Consider the following 23,204-nt stretch of genomic DNA (forward strand, 5'->3'; position numbering starts at 1 on the left):
TGCATTACCATGGCATTTGAGATACATAAAGAGAGCCAGCGCAAGACTCTACGAACTCTTTCTGTCCAAGCTCGGTGTAATCGTCTCTGATCAACCATAGGTCGATCTGGGAGCTCAGGTTCAGCTTTCGCTCCAATCACCAACTCCCAATAGCCTTTCCCTATTAAGAAGTTCTCCATGCGGAACTTCCATATGGCATAATTGTTACTATCAAGCTTTTCCCCCACTATCTGGGTTATGTTGTCTGTCCTTTCTGCATTTTCCATGTTCTAAACTTTGCCTGACTACCTGCAAACCAACAAGTATGACTGACCAAGTTCAATCCTCAACTGTTTATGACAGTTTTCTGCAATTAATTGTAGTAGAAAACGACGGTATTTCAGCCCAATGACAGCTCAAAATAGTCCACAACTAGTGGTCTAACTCATAAGTATAACGGTGAAGACTTATGCTTTGGAGTTGCTTCAGCTTAAACTTTTGCAACCTCACTGCCAGGATAAATACATACAGTCTGAAAACTGTAAATTGTTAGTGACCAGCAGCTTATTCAAAGCCAAAACTAAGTCATATACATGTCATACATGTCCCAAACCTTCATAAACAGCTGCTAATACATGTAGCAGTCCAAGCATAACCATACGGGCACAAAACAGTGCATATTCAACAAGTACAAGTGACATAAATCTGCTTACAGATTGTATACATCCAATAAAATGTCAAACCAAGATGTATTTCAGCCCAAGAGTCTGCACGGCCACCGGTAGAAATATTAGCAGTCAAATCTAAGGAGAAGGGTAGTGCTCGGCCACCACCCATCACCTCCCAAGAATCACTGTTCATGGCAGCAAAAGTTAAGGCCCAATAGCCTAGGTTTCAATGGAGGCCTAAACAGTCGCAACCACTGCCTAGGAGTCAACGCACATAACTTCATAAGACCCGAAGCTCTAAACTTAGGAAACCAAGGCAGAGTTACAGAAATCGGCGCATGATCAGGCAAAGGTGGGTCCCTAAGGCCCTCTTGCACGCACAAGGCTACTATGAGGAAAATTCTTGGATATGGATCCCTAAAGCCCACACGGCCAAGGGCACCACTTGTACGCCGGCCCCAAGCTTGATCACCCCAAGTCCCATAGAACCTCAAAACCATAAACCACAGTGCTCCCTAGGCCCATATCCATCAAGCTCATCCACGTACATGCCGAAGAGAGTCGAACAAGCCTATTGGCCCAAACGATAGACATCGTCACATGAGCCATTACCCGTAGAGCCCATCCAACTACAATGATCCATTCTGAAGGCAGCAGTCCATTAGAAGTAGATACTACTTCCCCAACCCTAAGCTAGGAAGTCCAACCACAACCTCAAGAACACCCGCAACCACAACTATTCATTGTCAAAGGCTCTAGTGCTATCAAACCCCAACCACCAGCATGTCTTAAACCCTCCTATGAGAGAGGAAATCATTTTGACACTGGCCTCAGTTCTATCCGAAGATACAGGGGATGATGTGGCTGATTGCATTAGATGGCTAGACACCACTTTTAGAGAGCTAGCTCTGAGCTACGACTACTTGGACTTAGGCTTGTTGCCCAATCCTTTTGCAATCAAATTTCGTACGATGCCTTGTTCTTGGGAGACGTTTGAACTTGCCTTTGCAAAGCAGCTAACTGCACTGCTGAATTGCTCAACAGCAAGATCTCTAAAGAGAGCAAGCCCTCAAATAGTGCCTCGTCACGTCATATGATCAGCGAGCAGCTTCTAGCACCATCACCGACCAAGAAATTGCAGAATTATCCAAACTTGCTGAGACTGAATCCCCGTTCTTGAGGCATTGGTACACTCTTAGATTGCGATGGGAAGTAGAAGGGTGCCAAGTCATGACAAACACTGAGCAACGCCGCGCAATCAAAACAGCGGAGTACGATCCTACTTAGGTCACGCGAACCTCATATAGAGTGTTAACCACTCTTCATGGCCGACCCTTGGAAGAGCACATCAAAGGACACCCTTACCTCCATTGCCTACTAATTGAGGAAGAGCTACATATTGCTAGCCGCGTCGCTTCTAGTGACTTTCTAATAGATGTTCTCACTTACATCACACACGTGGTCACTCGACCTTTTGATCTAGACCATGAAGCTCAGTTAGAGTACAACCCCGATTTCTACACTTGGTTCCTATGCCGGTAACTCCTAGACCCATTGCAGAATGTCCTCAACCTCCAAAACCTTCGATCCTAGGAATGATTCTTCTTGAGCTGGGAGGGGAGGGGGGTGAGGTGAATCAAATTAAAACCAAGGAAAATCAAACAAAACGCATAAATACATAAACAACAAGCGGGGTAGGAAAATGGCAAGAGAACTTTGAAATAAAGGGTAAAAAGTTAAAGTCAGAAGGGAAGATTCTACATTGGATGGGATTTTAATGATTTCAACATATAGAGTCTTTCTTTTTAATTATGACTTTTTGAGTGAATTGTTAATTTGGAAGCACTAATGGAAGCTCAAAAATATGACAGGAACAAAAGATGTCACAACAATACCGTGCCCACCTGCTTCCTTTCACAAAGGAGGAAAGAGCACAATACCACATCACTCTTGAAAGCCGCCCCTACAACCAACTCAAGTTCCAAACCATTCACAATGTAGAGGGTGTGGTGGCCAAGGAGGAAGTGGCCAAGAGAGTCATCGAGCAATGCAACCTCACCAAGTAACTCGAGAAATTTGTGCAAGAACTTGACCACACAAAGTGTGTGGAGTTTCTCAGGACATACAACCCTGACAATGAGTGCGGCACAGTCACGGTAGGAAGGGGAGAAAGTACTAAATAGGTACAAGTTCACTTAAACCCAGCCTTGGTGGAGAAGGCATTGGGACTGGAGCCAAAGATAGAGAAGAAGTAGAAGAGGGATGTGTATGCCATGCTGAAAATGAAAAAGGAGGATGTGCTAACTAATGACAGCATCAGCATCCAGGTCATTCCTGATGTGGAAGTCAGATTGCATGAGAAGCTAGTACATGTGCTCTTCTCCACCCAGTGCTACAATGACTTAATGCATCGAATTAGCGTGCTTATGTTGGAGAACGTAGCGGCTCACACCTTGCATGAAGATGACTGGAACGGATATGTATGCAAAACCATCGACCAGGCGGCTAAAGCACTAGCTTTAGGAAGCACACCAATAGGAGGGGAGTCCCCAGCTTCCAAGGCCATGGAAAGAAATAAGGCCTCGTCCAAGGCCTCGTTTATTACCTATGGAAGCATTTTGACTGCGCTCATCCAGGAGGCAGTAAAGGAGACACAAGATGCAAAAGAAGGGGAAGGAGAAACACCTGACAGGTCACCCCTCACCAAGACTAAGAGAGGTCTAGTGATAGGACTGAGAGTGATAAGGAAGGGCAGGAACAAGAAGAACAATCAGGCAAAAAGTAGGCCAAGAAACCCACAAAGAAGATGGCACAAAAGAAAAAGAAGCCGAATGAAGGCTGCAAGAAGGAGAAAGAGGATTTGGAAAAGGGAAAAACAGAATCCCTCAAGGAGGCCGAGGAGAGGGAGAAGAAGAAGAAACAAGAAGAAGGAAAAGCAAAGGAAGAAGTTAACAGGGCTAAAAAGGTGTCAAAATAAGAGGCCGAGAAGAGGAAAAGGAAAGAACAGCAAGAAAAAGAGAAATTGGAGGAAGAGTACATGAAAATTGAAGAATAAAGGAAAAGAAGAGCTGCAGAGGAAGAAGAGGAACTAAGAAGGAAGGAGGAGGAGGACTTGGCCGAAGCCACACGAAGGTCCATTGAGCAGCAGAGCAGGGCCGATGATTTGGGAGCCTAGAGCCCGCTGAGGGAAGAAGGGTCTTGTTCTAGCACGCAGGTACCAGAAATCATGCCACCCGCTGTCCTTGAAGGCAAAGGCAAGACCCTTCTCCATCCTATCCCCACCTTCATGGTGCCCCCCACCGAACCAACCACCCTCACCCCTAGCATCTGTTGAGATGGCAAGCTCAACATATGCGGACATTGATGATGGACCGCTTGGTTAGATGGGTCCACACATCTACACTTAGCACGTCGGAGGTCATTATGACTCTCACATGGCCACTGACTCATTACTTATTATATTCAGGTTGTTACACCTATTTACAGCTAGCATAGTTATAGCGCCAGTCGACTAGTGTAGTCGGTTATGCATTGTTTGACTTAGTAGGCCAGTTTCCTTTATATTGTATCTTATCTATACTTTGTTTACATTGTAAAAGTGTGTGGAATAAGAAGAAGAAACCAGCAAGAAGACGTTTTTGCCTCCATCTCTCTTCTTGTCTCTTGAGTGAGCTTCTTGTGCATTCTGTGTGTGTTTGGCACAACATCTTGAGCAAATCCCCCCACCACATGATTCTTGACATGGTATCAGAGCTACACCACTAAGAGAGGCTGATTTCAAAGGCTGAAGTGAAGGAAAAGAAGCAAGGTTCGAGTAAGCAAGCAATGGGTAAGAAGCTCTCCCATTCTTTCACTCTCTCTCTTGGATAGTGCTTATGGAGGCACCGAAAGCAGGGCAAAGCAAAAATCTTAGATTGCAGTGAGATTTGGTGTGCGCGAAGAGCACTGCGTATTCTATAGGTAAGCCCTTTGGGCCTTAAGTGCTGCTATGTTGGCCATTCGAGGTCATTTCAGGTCCCGTTTTAGACTCACAAGGTTGCGGATAATAGTTCGAGGTATCCTGCAATTTCAGCTGTGTCTACCATATACAGGTGCACATGTTACAGATTTCAGATTTGTAAGTTCAAAGGTGTTTACCAGCAAATAAACATAAGGTTTATCTGCAAACTAGTTAGATTGCATGTATTGTTGATGAGCAGACAGTGAAAAAGGCTATCTAGTGTATTGCTGTGCACCATAGGTCGAGGATTGCAGAAGATTTGCTTTCTATTTGGTATTAGTTTTGTGATAATGGCAGAGAACAATGGAAATCCCATTATTGAGAAGCTCGACAAGAACAACTACCCTTTATGCAAGTTCCATGTGACGAACTTCCTTATTGGAAAGGGCCTTTATGAATTTGTTTCAGGTGAAGAAAAGGAGCCAGAGCTAGGTATCCCTCCAACTGCAGATGAGTTAAAAGCATGGAAAGAGTGAAATACGAAAGACAAAAAGGTGATGTATTGACTATCTGCAGTAATTGATAATACTATGCTGGGACATATCAGGAATGCAAAAACTTCACATGCAACTTGGATAATTTTTGAGAGCATGTTTTCAATAAATACAAAGGCATGAAAGATTCAACTCAAGCAAGAGTTGAATGCCTTGAAGAAAGGGAAAATGTCTGTCAATGAGTATGTTTTGAAGGTGAGGAGCATTGCAGATGCCTTAGCAGCGATTGATGCAATGCCAGATGATGATGATTTGGTTTCATCCACTCTGAGTGGCCTTAACAATGAGAACGCATGGAAATCATTTGTTACTTTAGTATATGTACGGAAGCCATTTCCAGATTTTGATGAGCTGATCTCTCTCATGATTACTGAAGAGATCAATATGTAGGGTGATTCGTCTGAAAGAAATGGTGAATAGATCCAAGCATTTTACTCGAGTTCAGGAAGGGGACGTGGAAGATCCTCTTCGAGAGGCCGTAGTATGGGACGTGCTAGCGATAACCAGCAAAACATGTTCAATTAATAGTTTGGTGAAATGCAGGTTTCTGGAGGCAAAGGAGACTTTAGAGGCAGGGGGAGCTCTAGAGGAAGAGGTGGATGGCAAAACAGAGGTTCTAACAACTCTGGTATTTTGTATCACTATTGTGGTAAAACAAGTCATATTGCAGCCCAATGTTATGCTAAGAAAGATGATATTCGCAGTGGTAAGTTGCAGCAAGGAAATTATACATCATCTTCACGAAAGAATGAAGACACAAATTAACATCTATTTGCTATGCAGCATATGCTGAATGCTGTTATAGGAAAGGGAACACATGATGATGTTTGGTATGTTGATTCAGGTGCATCCAATCACATGACTAGCCATGCAGAATGGTTTGGAGAGATGTAGGATTTGCAAAATGCAGATTATATGCAGACGGGTGATGGTTCATGCCACCCGATTTTACACATTGGAAAAGTTCCCTTGTCCTTGCATGATGGTAAGATGAAGAGTCTTTCAGATGTATTACATGTACCATCTATTACAAAGAACTTGGTGTCAGTCGGTCAGATGGTAGAGCAAGGGCTGCAACTCAGATTTAATGCAAAGGGCTGCTTTGTAGAAGACTTCAATGACAAGTGCAGGTTGGTTACAAAGGAAAGTAGAGTTGGACGTATGTTTACTCTAGATGCTGGAATTCCTACTATGAATGCTGCTATGTATACTAAAGGAAAAGGTGTTGTTGTAGATATTGAAATTTGGCACAAACGCATTGGACATGCAAATGTAAAAAGACTCAAATTAATGCAGTCCAAAGGGTTGAATTGCAAAATTTTATAAGGTATGCAAAGCATGTCAGTTTGTTAAGTAGGCAAGACAACCCTTTTCACATGATAGAGATATAAGCAGAAATATCCTTAATGTTGTGCGTACAGATATTTGGGGGCCTACACAAAATGTATCTCTTGGAGGCAGTTCATACTTTGTCACATTCATTGATGATTGTTATAGAAAGCTGTGGGTATATTTTATGAAGGAAAAGAGTGAAGCGTTTGAGTACTTTAGAACTTTCGAGGCTGCAATTGAAAGAGAAACAGGCTTGAAAGTAAAGTGCTTGAGGTCAGATGGAGGGGAAGAGTACCTCTCGAATGAGTTTAGTGATTTTCTGAGGTCTCATGGGATAAAGAGATAGTTCACATGCAGGTATACCCCATAGCAAAATGGGGTTGCAGAAAGGAAAAACAAGCATATTGCAGAAGTTACACGTGCCTTGATGGCTGAAAAGAATATGCCTAAGCATTTTTTGTCTGAGACTGTTCATACTCTTATTTATATTATGAACAGAACTCCCATAGCTACAGTTCATGGTATGACCCCCGAAGAATGTTTTATAGGTAAGAAGCTTAATGTCTCACACTTGAGAGTGTTTGGCTGTATTGCATATGTTCATGTGCCAGATGAGTTGCGGAAGAAACTAGATCCAAAGGCTGAAAAGTGTGTCTTTCTTGGATACTCTTTAGAGCAAAAAGGGTATCGTTGTTATAACCCTATCACATGTAGGCCATGGAAACTTTAGAGATAAGGGGAGCTCTAGAGGATGAGGTGGATGGCAAAATAAAAGTTCTGGAAATTTTGCTATTGTTTGCCATTATTGTGGCAAAAGAGGTCATATTGTAGCCCATTCTTATGTTAAGAATGATAATATATGCAATGCTACTACAGGAAAAGGGACACACAATGATGCATGTTATGTCTGTTCAGGTCCATCTAATCATATGACCAGCCATGTTAAATGGTTTGGAGAGATGCAAGACTTAAAAATCCAGGTTACCTATAAATGGGTGATGATTCATGCCACCCAATTTCACATATTGGAAAGATTCCCTTGTCCTTGGATAATGGCCATGTTTTCTAAATATCCTCTGTTCAAAGGGTTTAGGATGATGTGAACATGGGCATCGTATTGAAAGTGAATGGCTCTAGATATTTTGGCTTTCAAACTTCTCATGCATTTTTGCAATCGATGATGCTACCTCAAGATTGGACACATAAATACCAAAGCTTGAGCCTCATGTAGGTGGTTGAAATGAGTGGGATGATGATGCAAGTATTCATGATGTTGTCGGCAAAAAGACTGCATAAAGCTCCAAACAAATATCATACAACACAATGAGGTGAAGAAGGATTTCAAACATGCTACAAAAGGCAAAAATCTTGGTAGTCCACATTATAAAATATGTAAGATACCATGAGAGTTCAAAAGAAAGGGTATTATATTTAGTAAAATTTTCATGACCATATTTACAAAATGGGGTTTTTAATTATAATTTTAAAAATTTCAGTAATATTAGTAAAGTAAAAGGGGTCATTTTAAGGCCTTATAGCATGTAAAGAAAGGTTATTTCTTAATTACGTTGAATGCACATTATATAATTGATTTCTTATAGGTGGACTTCTTGGGAAAAAGTGAGCCAAAAACTATTCCAAAGGCCTTGCAACAATAGGGTAATAAAGGAACCCCTGCAAAGGTCAAGAATTTGATCGCAATTGAGTGATTAGCTCATGAAACCAAGGGGATACATAGCCTCCTTTATAGAATAGGTAGGAATGATGCAATAGACAACACTCTTGGCAAGAAAAAGGAGCCTATTGTAGGCATCAAGAAGAAAGAGCCAGCAGAGAAGAAGGATAACAAGCTAGTATAGGCCAAAAGGTAACTGAGGGAGATTCCAAGAAAGTAGGGAGAAAGCATCTTGCCAAGGAGAGAAAGATGGCACAGAAAGAAGCTGAGACAAAGGAAGACGGCAAGAAGAAGTCTATAGGTAGTACTCAGACTCGTAAGGAGAAGAAAGGACAAGAGGCCATTCACCTGACTTAAATGAGAATAGAAGATGCAAAGTTAAGTAGGAAGAAGAAGTAGAAGAGGATTCAAAGTCTATGTGGTAGAAGAACACAGAAGAAGGTAATAATGAGGATGAGATAAAGGAGTTTCCATGTAGCAACCTTATCTTTTTGGGGTTTTTGGCATGTGTATAAAGCCCCATTCATAACCAATGCAAAAGTAAAGTTATACATTCTAAATATGTTTGTGTAAGATAATGTAAAAAAAACATTCACATTTGTATTGTGGATAATGATAGCTGAACTTGAGAGTTGAAAATGAAAAATTGTATTTCATCCATGGTATGAGGGTACTTTGCATGATCCCACCAAGAGGGTAAAAATGAATGCATTTGTATGCATGTGCATATCAAAAGAATTCTTTTGAGATAAGATTGTACAAGAATTAGTTTGTGTTGGGTTCTTTGCCTGAGATCGAGATCCCAAAAGTACTTTGTAAGTGCATAATGTGTGAGAGTATACACATTTGGATGCATGAGTGGGTTTATCATGCCTTTCTCGAACAGTACGGTAGTTCAAAAAGGATGGGATAGGTTTTTCTGAGCAAATGGTGCTCAAACGAACATTGTACACACACATGAAACATGCATATGGCAGAGTAGATATATCTAGTCATGTAAAAACTCCAATATAGCATTGAGGGGGAGTGTTGAGATAGCGAGTGTGGTCATGCAATGCTACATTGGATGGGTGACAAGGTAAATTAAACACCTCACATAAGAGGGGGTGTTGACATTGTAAGCTTCGGTGTTTGCAGGTGTGTATATGTGAAAGCACTCTTATGTGCTAAAGATTTTATGGTGCATGAATATGGATGAGAGATATGGAGTAAAGTGTACCACATAGGGCACACATGAAAATTGTGGGTTGTATGGTGTCACATGGAGACACACATGAAAAGTGTGAGGGATCATTGATGGAACATCTCATCCTTTTTATATGTAACCAGTTGATGCAATGAAATAAGGTAGAGAACATTTGTTGAGGGTGCATATTGTGTGCCTTCCCTTTATAGTAGCCATAGAGTTCCTTGTCTATTACAATCCACCATAATTATGTGTCAATCACTTAATACACACCATGATCAACCCCACATTGGGATTCTTGACAAGAATGTAGGTTACATGTGGGTGAACATTGAGGGGGGGGGGGGGGGGGTTTGCTAGATATGCTCAATGCCCCACCCTCATAATGTGCCACCAATGATCCATGGTACTCTAAGTTGTAAGGCCCCCATTATGAGGAGAAGTTGTGTGAGCACAAATATTGGGTGGGGCTTGAATTGTATGTCAAATGGAAAAAAGGTGACCTTTGTGGATCTAAAATTTAGATAGAGTAGTTATGATGGTAGAAATTCAAGGCACAATGTATCGAGTTGCAGGGTGTGGAAGTTATCAGGGACCTCTATTTTGGGATTGAAGGGCCGTAGAAGTGGCCCTTTGTTGGGGGTCTCACAAGAGCCAGTGGCTTCCTTGACATAGGTTTGGGGACATCACCCCCAACTCAATAGTAAAGGGAATATTCCTTGGCTAGCTAGGGAAGGTTCATAATATGGTCAGGACATGTCAACTAGACTACTTTTGTAGGCTATAAAAGGAAGACCTCTCTAAAGCCATCATTAATCTATCTCTCACCTAGTCAGAGTTCGTCCAACTAACCTTAAGCTCTTTAGCTATCATCTATCTAGATTGCCATCTACACTTCATAGTGGAAGCATACAAGTGGATAGAGCCATCTTTGTATAAGTTCATTTGAAATTAAAGCAATCTCTATTCTTCTCATATTTGCTATGTATTCTCTACTCCTTGCTCAAATTTTGTCCACACTATGTCGTGTAATTCCTATGTCATGGTATTAGTTTCTAGGGGGATCTGAGGAGTAAAGAGTATGCAAGAGATAAAATCCTCAACCGTGAAGAGAGAAAATGTCATTTGATACATCAAATGCTACTATTGTTGTATTGACAATTCAAACACTAAGGACTTATCCACCAACCTTCACCAAAAGGTAAGTTAGACGGTACAAAGTATACTTTGTGGATGTTTAAAATCACAATTATTCTTGATTTTTATGGGTTTTAGAGATGGTTTTGGGGGTTGACCCATAGCCACAACCCACCTTGACCCATCAAATTTGAGTGTTATTATTTCTCCAAATGTAGATATGCTACAAGCTTGGAAATGAAGGAATGTTGATGCATTGTATGTCTTATTTACAAGGCAAACAAATTGGATGACCAAGAGGCAAATAAAATCATAGCAAGTGGTGATGTGGTGCTTTTCAAGGTCTTGAGGATACTTGGAATGCCTATGGATAGCATCAATAGAATGCAAGGTAGGGTTCTCATGCGAGAGGCTAGCATGGATCTAGAGCCTTTAGAGGTAGAGGGAGATCACCTAGAGGTAGAGCTGGCTCGCTGCCACATTCAAACTTGTAGCCCTAGCCCCCACTAGATTTCCCACTCTCTAAAACCTCTATCTAATCACATGACTCCACATAGTGAGTGGTTTGATGAGCTAATAGTAGGGTCTCATGAATATGTATGCACTAGTGATGACAAACAACATGATATCTGGCATATAGGTATGGTTCCATTAGTCATGCATGATAGCAAGAAGAAAAGCCTATATGATGTTTTACATCTATACCATCGACGATCACTAAGAATCTATTGTATGTTGGACAAATGGAAACAAATGAAAAACTACAAGTCAAATTTAATAGGGATGGCTATTTTATTGAGGAGTACAAAAATGGCTGCAAATTGATTTGCTAGAGGCAAGAGAGACGGCATGATGTTCACTTTGGATGCTTCTATCCTTGAGTTGAAAGTAACCATGTTTTCCCTTGAAGATGGCGTAGTTAAGGACATAGAAATTTGGCATAAATGCATTTCTCATGTAGATATCCAGAGGTTGAAAAATATGCAACAAAAGAAGGTTGTACTTGGCTTGCCAAACTTTAAGTACACTGATCTAGGACATGTCTATTATGCCTACTATTAGTTTGGGAAACAAGCAAAATTTCCATTTATGAGACATGTCAAAAATAGTTTATGACCTTTGCACTTGATACATTTGGATGTATGGGGTCTAGCCCATAATGCCTCTTTTGGTGGTGTGTTGGGGCCTAAAACGGGCTCGACACTAGCTATAGGCACTAACTGGGCCTCTAACACTCACAAGACAACCCCACACAGCCTCGCGGCTGGGAGCATCCAAGGGACACACTACCCTAATCACTATTCTAGATATTGCATTTGTAGTGAGACGTAGTCCAACGATTTCCCTTCCTTACTCTTAGAGGGAGATCCCACACATCTTGGTGTAGTACACCAATGTGATACAACAAAAGGAGGCACCTCTTCCAGCTGAATGTCGTGGCCCCATTGTGTGATTTATTGCTTTTTGAACAAGAAAATGACATGAATACCTACCACCACAAAGCATAACATTAAATGGTAGGGAGGGGAGGGATCATGAGGGCTAAATATAGACTGAAATCTAATTTTTATATGCCAAAAGACAGTGAAATAGATTCAAAAGACCATCAAGCCAAGATCAAGAAGTAAGAAATAGCTGAAAGGGCTAGATGGTGGGCTAAAATGATTAAGAGGAGTGGCCGATATTCCTATGAGAGGGGGTCTTAGCAACCCTAGTTCTACGAGCAATTCTTCAGGAGGAGGAAGAAGCTCTAGTACTTTCCCTCTCCCAGTCGGTCAGCCCACTTTGAGGTGGATAGTGGTTTTACTAGTTCAGAGATCCTTAACAAAGTTGGTTGTCATCATGGCACAACCTATTGCGATCCTGTAGGGATGCTAGATCTACTAGCCTTAGGATTCCCACTACCCATTTTTAATGGGTTAGCATAGGAAGATACGGAACTCCACATTAGTGAGTTCCAAAAGTTAATGTTCAACTGTTGAATCAAAGGTGAGGGACATTTGATGATGTTCTTTAATAAGACTCTAAAAGGAAGAGCTATAGTATGGTATCACAGCCTAGAATCCGAAACCATAACTACAATTGATCTATTTTTTGCAGCCTTTCAAATAGAGTTTTCCCTCGAGAGAGGTGATTAGTATTGGCATGCCATTAGAAGATCCATCCTGCTCCTCACCTTGGCCTCCTCCAACATCATCGAGGAAAGCATCCAAACGAAAACCACAACCAAAATCATTGGGGGAGTACAAAGAGAGAGAGAGAGAGAGAGAGAGAGAGAGAGAGAGAGAGCTAAGGAGAAGATTGGTATAAAGAGTTTAAAAACATAACTATGAGATGTGACAAAGCCTCAAACAATATTGTTGTAGAGGAGTGGCTATTAATGAGTCAAGTGACTAGAATCCTTGAGGAGCATAGCACCTAGAACCATTAACATGACTTTTTTAAAAAAAGGAAAAACTTGGAAACCAAGAAGAGAGGATAATAACACTTTTGCTATAAAGTGGAGTCAAACAAAAAATTAAGGGATCAAATCAAATGATTGGTATGAGTACAAGCACGTGCCACATAAAGCAAGTTGAAGCATGTGGGATGAATTGAGTGGGAGAATTGAGTACCCAAAGAGAGAGATTATGAATGACTTGGTATCTAGACTCATATAATCGCCTTCAAACCCAATGTATAATTCTCAAAGCACTTGGATGATGAGATCAAACTCTAGAGAGTCCAATCAAATAGCTAAGTAGAATTGCTTTTTGCCATAAACTAGGGATGAATTAAACACTTGTCTTGAAAAGAAAATGAGGACTTAAACCTTCATCATGTATATTGAATTGAATACATTAGAAATTTTTTATTGCCTTGCAATAGATGCCTTGAATCAAAATCCTTATGCTCATCAAATTGAGTTCTCATCGAGCTAAATTGAGCTCGTCCAGTAATAACGAATTGATTTAGTAGAACTAAATGCTTGTCAGAGTGTGACTCTTGTTAGAGTCCATTGCTCATTATAGGACTCTTCAAAAAATCCTTATTAAATTAAACAAGTCTTATGCCCATTTAATCAAATTAAGCATCAACTTACTCTCGAACTGAACATTTAGAGTCAATATCTATATTTCTTTAAAAGAAGGTATTAAAAGCTATTCCTATATTCAAAGCAGACAAAAAATAAGAAAAAAAGAAAAAAAAAGAAACTATTTAGTTAAAGAAACCCATGTCCTCCTATTAGCCACATCATGACAAGACCTTTGTTGGGCACATTGCCAACCACTTGTAATCCTTCATAAGGCACCTCCAGTAGTAGAAGATGTCATGTTAGCCACCTCCACTTCCATGACAAGTCCATAGCAACCTTGTCCCTAGGGGTATGCTTGCATCAATGCTAGTGTTTCCAAGGCTCTCGAATCACCTATCACTTCATCATCCAATAGTCATTTTCCATGGTTATGCCAATGCCAAGATGCCTAGGATGCTTCCATTTTCCACATGATTGCTCCTGTAGTAGTACTTATTTTCTTTGATTAGTATGGTGATCAATGCAACCTAAAATCAGTGTTTCTTGATTGTGACTATAGTTTCCCATGATCAACATTGTCTAGCAATACTATCATTGTGTGTAGCAAGAGTATCATCTTGTGCAGTCATCAATCATGATAGGTTACTATTCTTGTATCCTCCGAGAGTACATAGTGAACAAGGATATCTTTAGATTAAAGGCCTTGTTATTTCTAAGTCCAAAAATTTCATCAAGATCATCAGCAACATATCTAGAATATAATTAGAAAATACTCAATGGTGCATGAGGCACAAGTTCCTAGACCAAACATGTACTACAATATATTAACATAAAACTGCCTCTAATGCCTCACCTAACAAGTGTACCTATACTAGTCACTTTGAAAATTTTTCTATAAATTATATAATGTCTAGCCTCTCTTTTTCCCTTGCCCCCTCTAAAACTCCTTTCCATCCATAACTCCACCACCATCTCTACCCTTCTAGCACTACCACCCTTCCACTATCACCCCATTCTTCAGTCCGTTGACCAATCCCCAACTCCTCTCCCCTCCTCACTACCATCTTATGTAAATAAGCTAATTCTCGCACGAAATAATTAAACTGGAAATACAAAGAAATATACTAAATTTCCAAGAAACCATAGCTAGGGTTGCTAGACTGAAATGGTATTACCATTAATGGCTAAGAATCGATTGATGAGAGGCTACAGTATGGTATGCATCCCAAGCTATAGTGGCCAAGAGTATGCATCTTCTTGATGGTGAGAGGTTGAGACCTCAAATATGAAATGTTAAAAATGGCAAAAAGATCCTTGGTTAGTTACAACTTAGCCATTTATATACTTGACACTAGTAGACTAAATATTGGCTAAGGCATTAAGGCATTTTTACTCTATTATTAGCCATCCTCCTGATAGAGCTTTGTCCTCAAAGTTGAATTTGGGACAAGATACATGGATGCATACAAGGATAGCTTGAAATAGAGGGAATCATGCTGAAATAAAACTCCATGATAAAGAAGACCAAATAACTTGATGAAGGAGGACCATGTAAGTGGAACAAACTATAGTAGGATGTCCAAAATAGGCTGTAGTACAAATTTGGCCATATCTTAAAGAAAAAAGTATTTAATTTTCATGTGTGAGCTATAAGAAATATAGAAAAAAATATATAGTATCCAGCCGTGCCATCAAAATCTAATTTTAATAAAGATAAATCAATTATCTTAAGTACATAAATTTATTACAGCAAGCAGATTAGTGCTCAATGAGTGAACTATCCTCTTGAAAAAACCATGGAAAGTTTTCCAAATATGAAGCATGTTGCCAAGAAGACTATTCCATAGTCAAACCCTTCCACTTTATAAGATACTCCATAAGAACTCAATTCCTTAGAACCTTCTCCAGCTTACCAAACAAACTGTTTAGGTTCATAAATGATCAAACCATCTTCATCAAGGGGAGATAGTTCTTCAAGAACTTGGATTTCAAGGCTAGCATACTTCTTGAGCTAAGATTCATGGAAGACATTGTGGATGTGTATAGTTGAAGGTAAATCAAGTTGATAGGCAAGATCCCCAACTCACTTAATTATTTAGTATGGATCATAATATCTATGAGCAAGTTTACTACGTCCTCCATTAAGAGAAGCATAATGGGATTTTGAAACCTTCAAGAAAATCCATTCACCTTTGTCAAACTCCATATATCTTCTTTTCTCATCCGCATAGGCCTTCATTGTCTCTTGAGATTTTCCAATGTTATCCTTGCATTGCTTCATAAGAGCCTCCATCTTCTCCAACTCTTTATTTATGAGCATTAGGATTCACATAATCATGAAACAATGCAAAAGGCACTTGAACCTTATAGCCATATAATGCTTCAAAAGGAGACATTCAAATACTTATATGATGAGTATTATTATAACAAAATTTTGCAAGATGAAGCCAATGGAAAAAATGACACACGTAAACATCTAGCCATTTGTTGAGCCTTTTAGTTTGCCAGCCTATTTGTGGATGATAAGTTGTAGTACTAGGAGTCAAAATAGTCCCCATAGAAGAGAACAAACTCCTCCAAAAGCTACCCATACATTTAGTGTCATGATTGCACAAAATCCTCATTGGAATTGCATGAAGCTTAAAGACACATTCCATAAATTGGTTAGGCACTTACTTTGATGTAAATTGAGCCTCGATTGGAATGAAATGGATTGATTTAGTCAATTGGTCTACCATTACAAAAATGCTATTCTACCCATGTTGTGTTGTAGGTAATCTCATTATGAAATCCATGCTAATATCAATTCATTTTTCATAGGAATAGGTAGTAGCTGAAGCAAACACGGGGTAGAAGTGTAGAATCCTTATTTTGTTGACACGGAAGACAACTCATGAAGTAGTCTTTAACGTCTCTCCAAATACCCTTCCGATAAAAGATCTTATGGATATTATCAAAATTTTTGAACAACCTATGATGTCTCGCTAAAGGTGAAGAGTGCATCTCTCACAAAATCTAGTCTTCGAGAGATGATTGAGTCAAGAAAACCTGTCCTTGATACCATATAAAACTATTGTGCCATTTATAATCCCTTTATAATTTGGATACACTTCTCCTTTGCCTTGCTGCAATTCCTTCACCATTTTGGATGCTTGCTCATCAAGCAAATACTCTTCTAATGTCATGGATCCAATCTTTATGCATGGTTGAAATGGTAAAAATGGAACATGCCCACATTCTTGATAAGGCATTCACTACCACATTACCTTTTCCAGTCATATAAGATATCTCAAAGTCATATCCTTGAAGAGTAGCTAACTTTCTTTGTCTCTTGGGAGACAAATTTGGTTGTGAAAGGAAGTATTTTAGCACACGATGATTGCTTTTGAACTTGAAATGGCTACCATAGATATAATAATGCCACTTTTTAATAGTGTGTAATATTGCCAACATCTCTTGCTCAAAAACATGTAATTGATGCTCCTTGTCATCAAGCTTGCAACTTTCATAAGTTACAACTCCATGATCTTAACATAAAATAGCCCCAATTCCTCTTTCATTAGCATCCACACATATAATAAACTCCTTGGAAAAATCTAGGCATACAAGGACCATTAGATAAACATCAACATGCAATAAATTGGCCTCTTGTTTCTCTTCATCTTCAACTTCAACATCTTAAATGATTACCATATTGATTCTAGAATTCTTGGCTTTACACTTTAGCTTATGGTCTTGTGACCACTTCTTCCCACATTTAAAACATAATCCTTTGGCATGCATTTCTCTAAGCTTGTCATGAGGAAGAAAGTTGTTGTTAGAACTATTTTGGGACAGTTTAGGAGCACTTTCTACTCTTGAAAAATTGCATCTTTTCTCAACCACATTTCTAAAGTTGTGCCCCCATTTTTGTGCATATTTTTCATGGTGTTTAGAGGCATAAACGGTAGGAAAGTTGGCACTTTTCTGTTATAACTGTTTTGACTGTTATAACATCAGTTTTCTTACTTTAAATTGTCTCTTCATTGGCTAAAAACTTGCCCATATTTTTAGGTTGATTGAAAAAATTATTGCCCAAATTTCTTTGCTAGAAATTTTATGTATTTTTCTTATACTTCAAAGAAAATCTTTTAGCCAATTGTATGGCCTTATGTAAAGTTTTTGATTATTGAGCTCCCACCTCCAATGATAGGGTAGGGTCAAGACAAAAAATATATTTATTTAGCTTAGTAAAATCTAAAATGCCTTCAATATACATGGAAATATTCAAGTTCGTGTTAGAGTAGTTTCTAACAGACATCCTTCTTTGAGCACATGCATATTATCTTCTTTGAAGTCTACACATGCATATTATCTTCTTTGAAGCCTTTCTTTTTCCAAATGGGAAACAAAAACATCAATCTTTGCTTGATTGAACTCCTCCCAAGTGAGAAAATCTTGCCCAATATTGTGCATGTAACGCCGCCAAGTATGGGCATAACCTTCAAGATGAGGAGCTGCAAAATAAATCTTGCCTTCTTCACTTTGAGGATAAAGGTTGAGGTACAATTCAAGCTTGTTAATCTATTTCTCCCATTCCAAAGGTGAAGCATTATCCCCTTTGAAATTAGTGATATTGATCTTTTCCTTATACTCCTTTTCATTGTAAGATGGCTATCAATAAAAATGTTTCTTCCATGAATCTTTGTTCCAAGAGTGTTGCCTAAAAGTAGGTGGCCCAAAACCATGAGATGAGGTTTGACTATTTGAAAAATGTCCACTAAATAAAGATTTGTTGCTTTGCTGTAGATCAATGATACCCTTATTTACTTGTGCTAACAATTGCAAAAAACCTTGATTCATATGTATTAAGCCTTTAAGTGTAGGTACATGCCTATTGATAGAGTTTGACAATAGCATAGTGGTGATCAGCCCTATTTAACGAGCTATAGGTGGTTGAAGTTCCATTAGTACAACATTAGAAGAGGTGTAGATATATCTTATTCTCTAGATACCTACAAATGGTCAGAGTTTCACAAGTTTATAAAGTAGGTACCTACCATTCTATAGGTCATTCTTGAGCCCTATAGGTGTCTCATAACCCCCTTTAGGTTACTATAGAGGTTTGCAAGGGTTACTATTACTCAGCGAACTCCGATAGGGTCAAACATGGCACTATACCAATCCATATTGAGAGTTTGATAGCTCCATTCAAAGAGGGGATCCTAACCCTTGATTTGAATCAAAAGCTTTTTCAATCTGATATCGAGAGCTCAAGTTATTACTGATTTACTAACAATAGGTACAATGAGACAATGCCTAGATACATATATAAGGACACTGATTATCATTGTTTCACCTAAAGTCTCCAACCCAAGTTGAAATATTTTAAAATCTAGTATATTTTCATATAATAAGATTCCCATAGAGATATTGAGCATTGGGATTGGTACTATATTTTGAGAGAAATAGGGGATTTATTGACAAACTGTCTACTACTACAACATCATTTTCTAATGGCGGTGGGTAGGAATAAGAAGAAAGGCCGTATTACAGAAGCATTGAATAAGGGTGTTAGAAACTTCCAAGAGGATAAAAATTACACAAATGAAGCCAAAAATTTTGAGAAAATAGATGAAGATTTACGTATTGGAATTGCTTATAGCACACACCAAGAAAGGGAGGACACACTTGAAGTACATGCAAAAGCGATTACCTATTATTGTCAAAAGAGTTGGGACATGTGAATGAAGGTCTTTCCAAAGATTTGAAGACATTGAGAAAATTATTCCTTCATATCTTACATGTAGGTAACAAATGTCATGAAGATCATAAAGGTGAAAAAGTTAAGTCTTGCTCAAACTTAAAGTGCATTGAAAGATTGGAAAGATCAATGGAAAAGCTCAAAGAGACATATGAATATGTTTTAGATTTAAATGTATTCAAGTTCAAGTGAGGATGATGATTGGTGCCTTCCACCCATGGACTTGCCAAAGATTGAGGTACAGTGTGAGACATGACAATAGCCAAAGGAGCTAAGGATCCTCAAATGCTCCATACCCAACAAAGGAGTTTTCCGATAGGGGAGTGGAGCATCACATATCTTGAGTCAATAAATTAAAGGCATGTCCAATATTTTGGGCAGTTTTTAGTGATTGTAATCAACCTTCAATAAGCTTTAATCAAGAATGAAGCAATCAAGAAGAAATCACTAAGGAAGGTGATAAGTGAAGTGATAAAAAAGATAAGTTATGCAGTTAAGATAGTGATTTTTTCATGGAAGACAAGTTTGAAGATCATGATTTTCTCAATGAGGATATTATCAATGGATGAACTTCTTTTTTCTCTTGTTTATTTTGAGTAAGCTAATGTAGTAACTATTAAGTACTTGAAGCACTACTACCCATAGTACAGAATGTACCATCTTTGGATATATTTGTTTGTAAAACCCATGTTTCTAGCATGGGGGATACTATTTCAAATTATTAAATTATTCAACTTGAAGAAATTTAGCAAGTTTTTGTCACTTCAAATATTTAAGTGAATTGTTGATATATGCAATTTTAAGATAGCAAGTTTGAGGACTTTAAATGATCCATTTTTAGTCATGTTTAGGTGAGAACAGTTGATTGAATATTAAGAATTTTAAAAACCAATTAGTCTATTTGGTCTTCTTGAAGATTTGCATGAGATATATTCTATCAATCAATCTCCAATTGATGTGATTCAATGGCCTTTATTTGAACTTGAAAAGGAAAAGAATGCATAAAAAATTGCACCAATTGAAGATTTATTTATTATCAATTAACTTCTAGAAGAGAGCATTTCTGGAATAAAAGATTTATCAAGTTAGATATACAATGGATTTGCAAATTTCTCATTGTGTTGAGATTATTTATGCTCTTGTGGAAGTTGTTTTGTAGAAGGATAATGATACTGTAAATTTGCATACTCAATTAGAATTTTCTCTCATATTTTGAGTCAAGATATTATTCTTGAGGATTTTTAAGCATCAAATTTCGAGGTTATTGATGTTTCAGTTCAAAATGGTAATTTTGAAGTTTTTGAGGGATCTAATTAGTTCATAAATGAAGTTGGAACAATTGGAATTATGCAAGTGCCAGAAGTGGATATCTATGTAGTTCATGTTATAACATGAATGGTTGATATTGTTTGGATTAATCAATATTTGAGCCTGTCAAAATTGTTTTTAGATGGTCTATGTGAAAATTTTAAAAGTATGTTGCAGTTTTCCATATCAAGAAGTGTTCATGTTGTTTATCCGCAAGATGAGTTTTCAAGATTGCTAGACTTTTTAGGTTTGCAACAAATTTCAACAATTCAAGAGTTTTAAAATCTATTAAGAAATCTCAAATCTACAAGATGGACTACAAAAACCTGAAATCATGTAACCAAAATTCTTGAAATAGCAATTTGAATTCTTGCAACAACAGGAAGTATTGTAGCAATCTACAAGGTGGAAATACAATAGAAAGTTGTGAAAAGAATTTCCTGAAGAACAAAAGTATAGCAAGAACATGAAGATCAAATGTTTTAGAAATATGAAAATAGACACAATAAATAACTTTTAATTCTTGCTCTAAATGTTTGCTATTTTGGGGGGTTGTAGGACAGGTGTCATGAGGGTGGGTTTGTTGCAACTGAACCTGAGGTGAGAATGTAGGTAATCAAAGTCACTTGCACTATTCACCTACACTTTAGACTTCATGTGATCACACAACACACTCCCTTGCACTAGCTAGCTACAATGCTTTTGACCATGCCATGCCATGCAATTGTGGGTTAGTGCCTTGAAGGGTTGGTTAGCACCTTGTGAGTTGGCATCAAGAAAATGTGACTGCTATATATTTTGAGTTGGCAATGTAAGTGGGTAACAGACAACGTAAGTGCTTGTGTGTTTGTAGTAGAATGCGATGTGTTTGTAGTAGCACTAAGTGGGCCATATGTTCATTCTAAAGCAATGTATAATGGACCTCTTTTTACCTTGTAGGATTGGTCACTTGATAGAGAATGATTGTCACTAGCAGTGCAAAGTGAGTAGCAAGGTTACGTGCGATTGTGGGTTATTTCCTTGTAGGGTTGATTAGCACCTTGTGAGATAATAACAAGAAATGTGGTGGCTATATGTTTAGGATATGAAATGTTAGTGGATAATAAACAAAGTAAATGCTCATATGTTTGTAATTGGCTATGTGTTTGTAGTAGCATTAAGTGTGCCATGTATTCATTCCAAAGCAATGTACATTGTATTTCTTTTTAGCTTGTAAAGTTGGTGGCTTGGTAGAAAATGATTGTTAGTGGCAGCATTGGTAGAAAACAAATGAGTTGGTAACACATGACATTGCATGTTAAGCACTCTTGGTTTGGGAAAAATCATTGAAGACCATGTGAGACAAAACAAGAGCATTAAAATATTACACAATGCATTGAAATCCATGTGAAACAAAGCAAGAACATTTTAAAAGCATTACATTGGCAAGCATTTCAGCAAAAACAAGCATTACATTGGCGAGCTCAATCTAGCAATTGAATAAAAATGTAAATGTGTGTGGTTTTCTCTTACGTGTGACCTAAACAATCTGAGGCTTTCACTTTTCTCTTTGAGTCACTATATTAGATTGGCACAGAAAGACATGCAACTTTCCCTATGCCTGCACTGTGCATGGTGTTTGGGTCCCATGCCCTTGTGGCTTGGCACCAAAGGGGCACCATGATTAGTGCAGTCTTTCACCTAAACTAAACAATTTGAGGGTTGGATTTTTTGCTTTGTGTCAGTGTCCTAGGCCTCGCTTTGGCACACAAAGATACAAGGTTTTCCTTATTCCCTAGGCACTGTGCACGGTGTCCGGGTCCCATGTCCTCCTGGCTTGGCACCAAAGGGGCACCATGATGAGTGTAGTCGTGCACCTAACCTAAACAATTTGAGACTTGTAATTTTTGCTGTGTTAGTGTCCCAAGCCTCGCTTGGCACACAAAGATACAAGGATTTCCTTATGCCTGCACTACGCATGGTGTTCAAGTCCCATGTCCTCGTTGCTTAGCAAGGCACCATGATTAGTGTAGTCATTAACTTGACCTAATCAATTTGAGGCTTGCACTTTTTTCTTTGTATCAGTGTCCCAGGCCTCACTTGGCACACAAAGACACAAGGATTTCCTTATGCCTGCACTGTGCATGGTGTTTGGATCCCATGTCTTTGTGGTTTGGCACCAACAGGGCACCATGATTAGTGCAATCATTAACCTAACCAAAACAATTTGAGGCTTACACTTTTCGCTTTGTATCGGTGTCTTAGGCCTCACTTGGCACACAAAGATACAAGGCTTTCTGTATGCCTGCACTCTGCGCATGGTGTTTGGGTGCCACGTCCTCGTGGCTTGGCACCAACGGGACACCATGATTAGTGCAATCAATAACCTAACCTAAAAATTTTGAGTCTTGCACTTTTCACTTTTTATCGATGTCCCAAGTCTCACTTGGCACACAAAGACACAAGGTTTTCCTTATGCATGCATTGTGCATGGTGTCTAGGTCAGGTTTTCTTCATTTGAAGAGATCAACGAGCTTGTTTACAGGCATCCTGGCATGAACTAGGAGTTGGCCATGCGCCCCTTTGAGGAAATGGAGCCAACTTCCACATGAATAATTTGTGGCACCATGTAAATCATGATACAACACTAGTTATTGAGTTCACTTCACACTATCTTAGGGCATCTC

This window comes from Lygodium microphyllum, chromosome 16 (genome assembly GCF_053477565.2).
Source record: "Lygodium microphyllum isolate KBCC chromosome 16, Lygodium_microphyllum_v1.1.10, whole genome shotgun sequence".
NCBI lineage: Eukaryota > Viridiplantae > Streptophyta > Polypodiopsida > Schizaeales > Lygodiaceae > Lygodium > Lygodium microphyllum.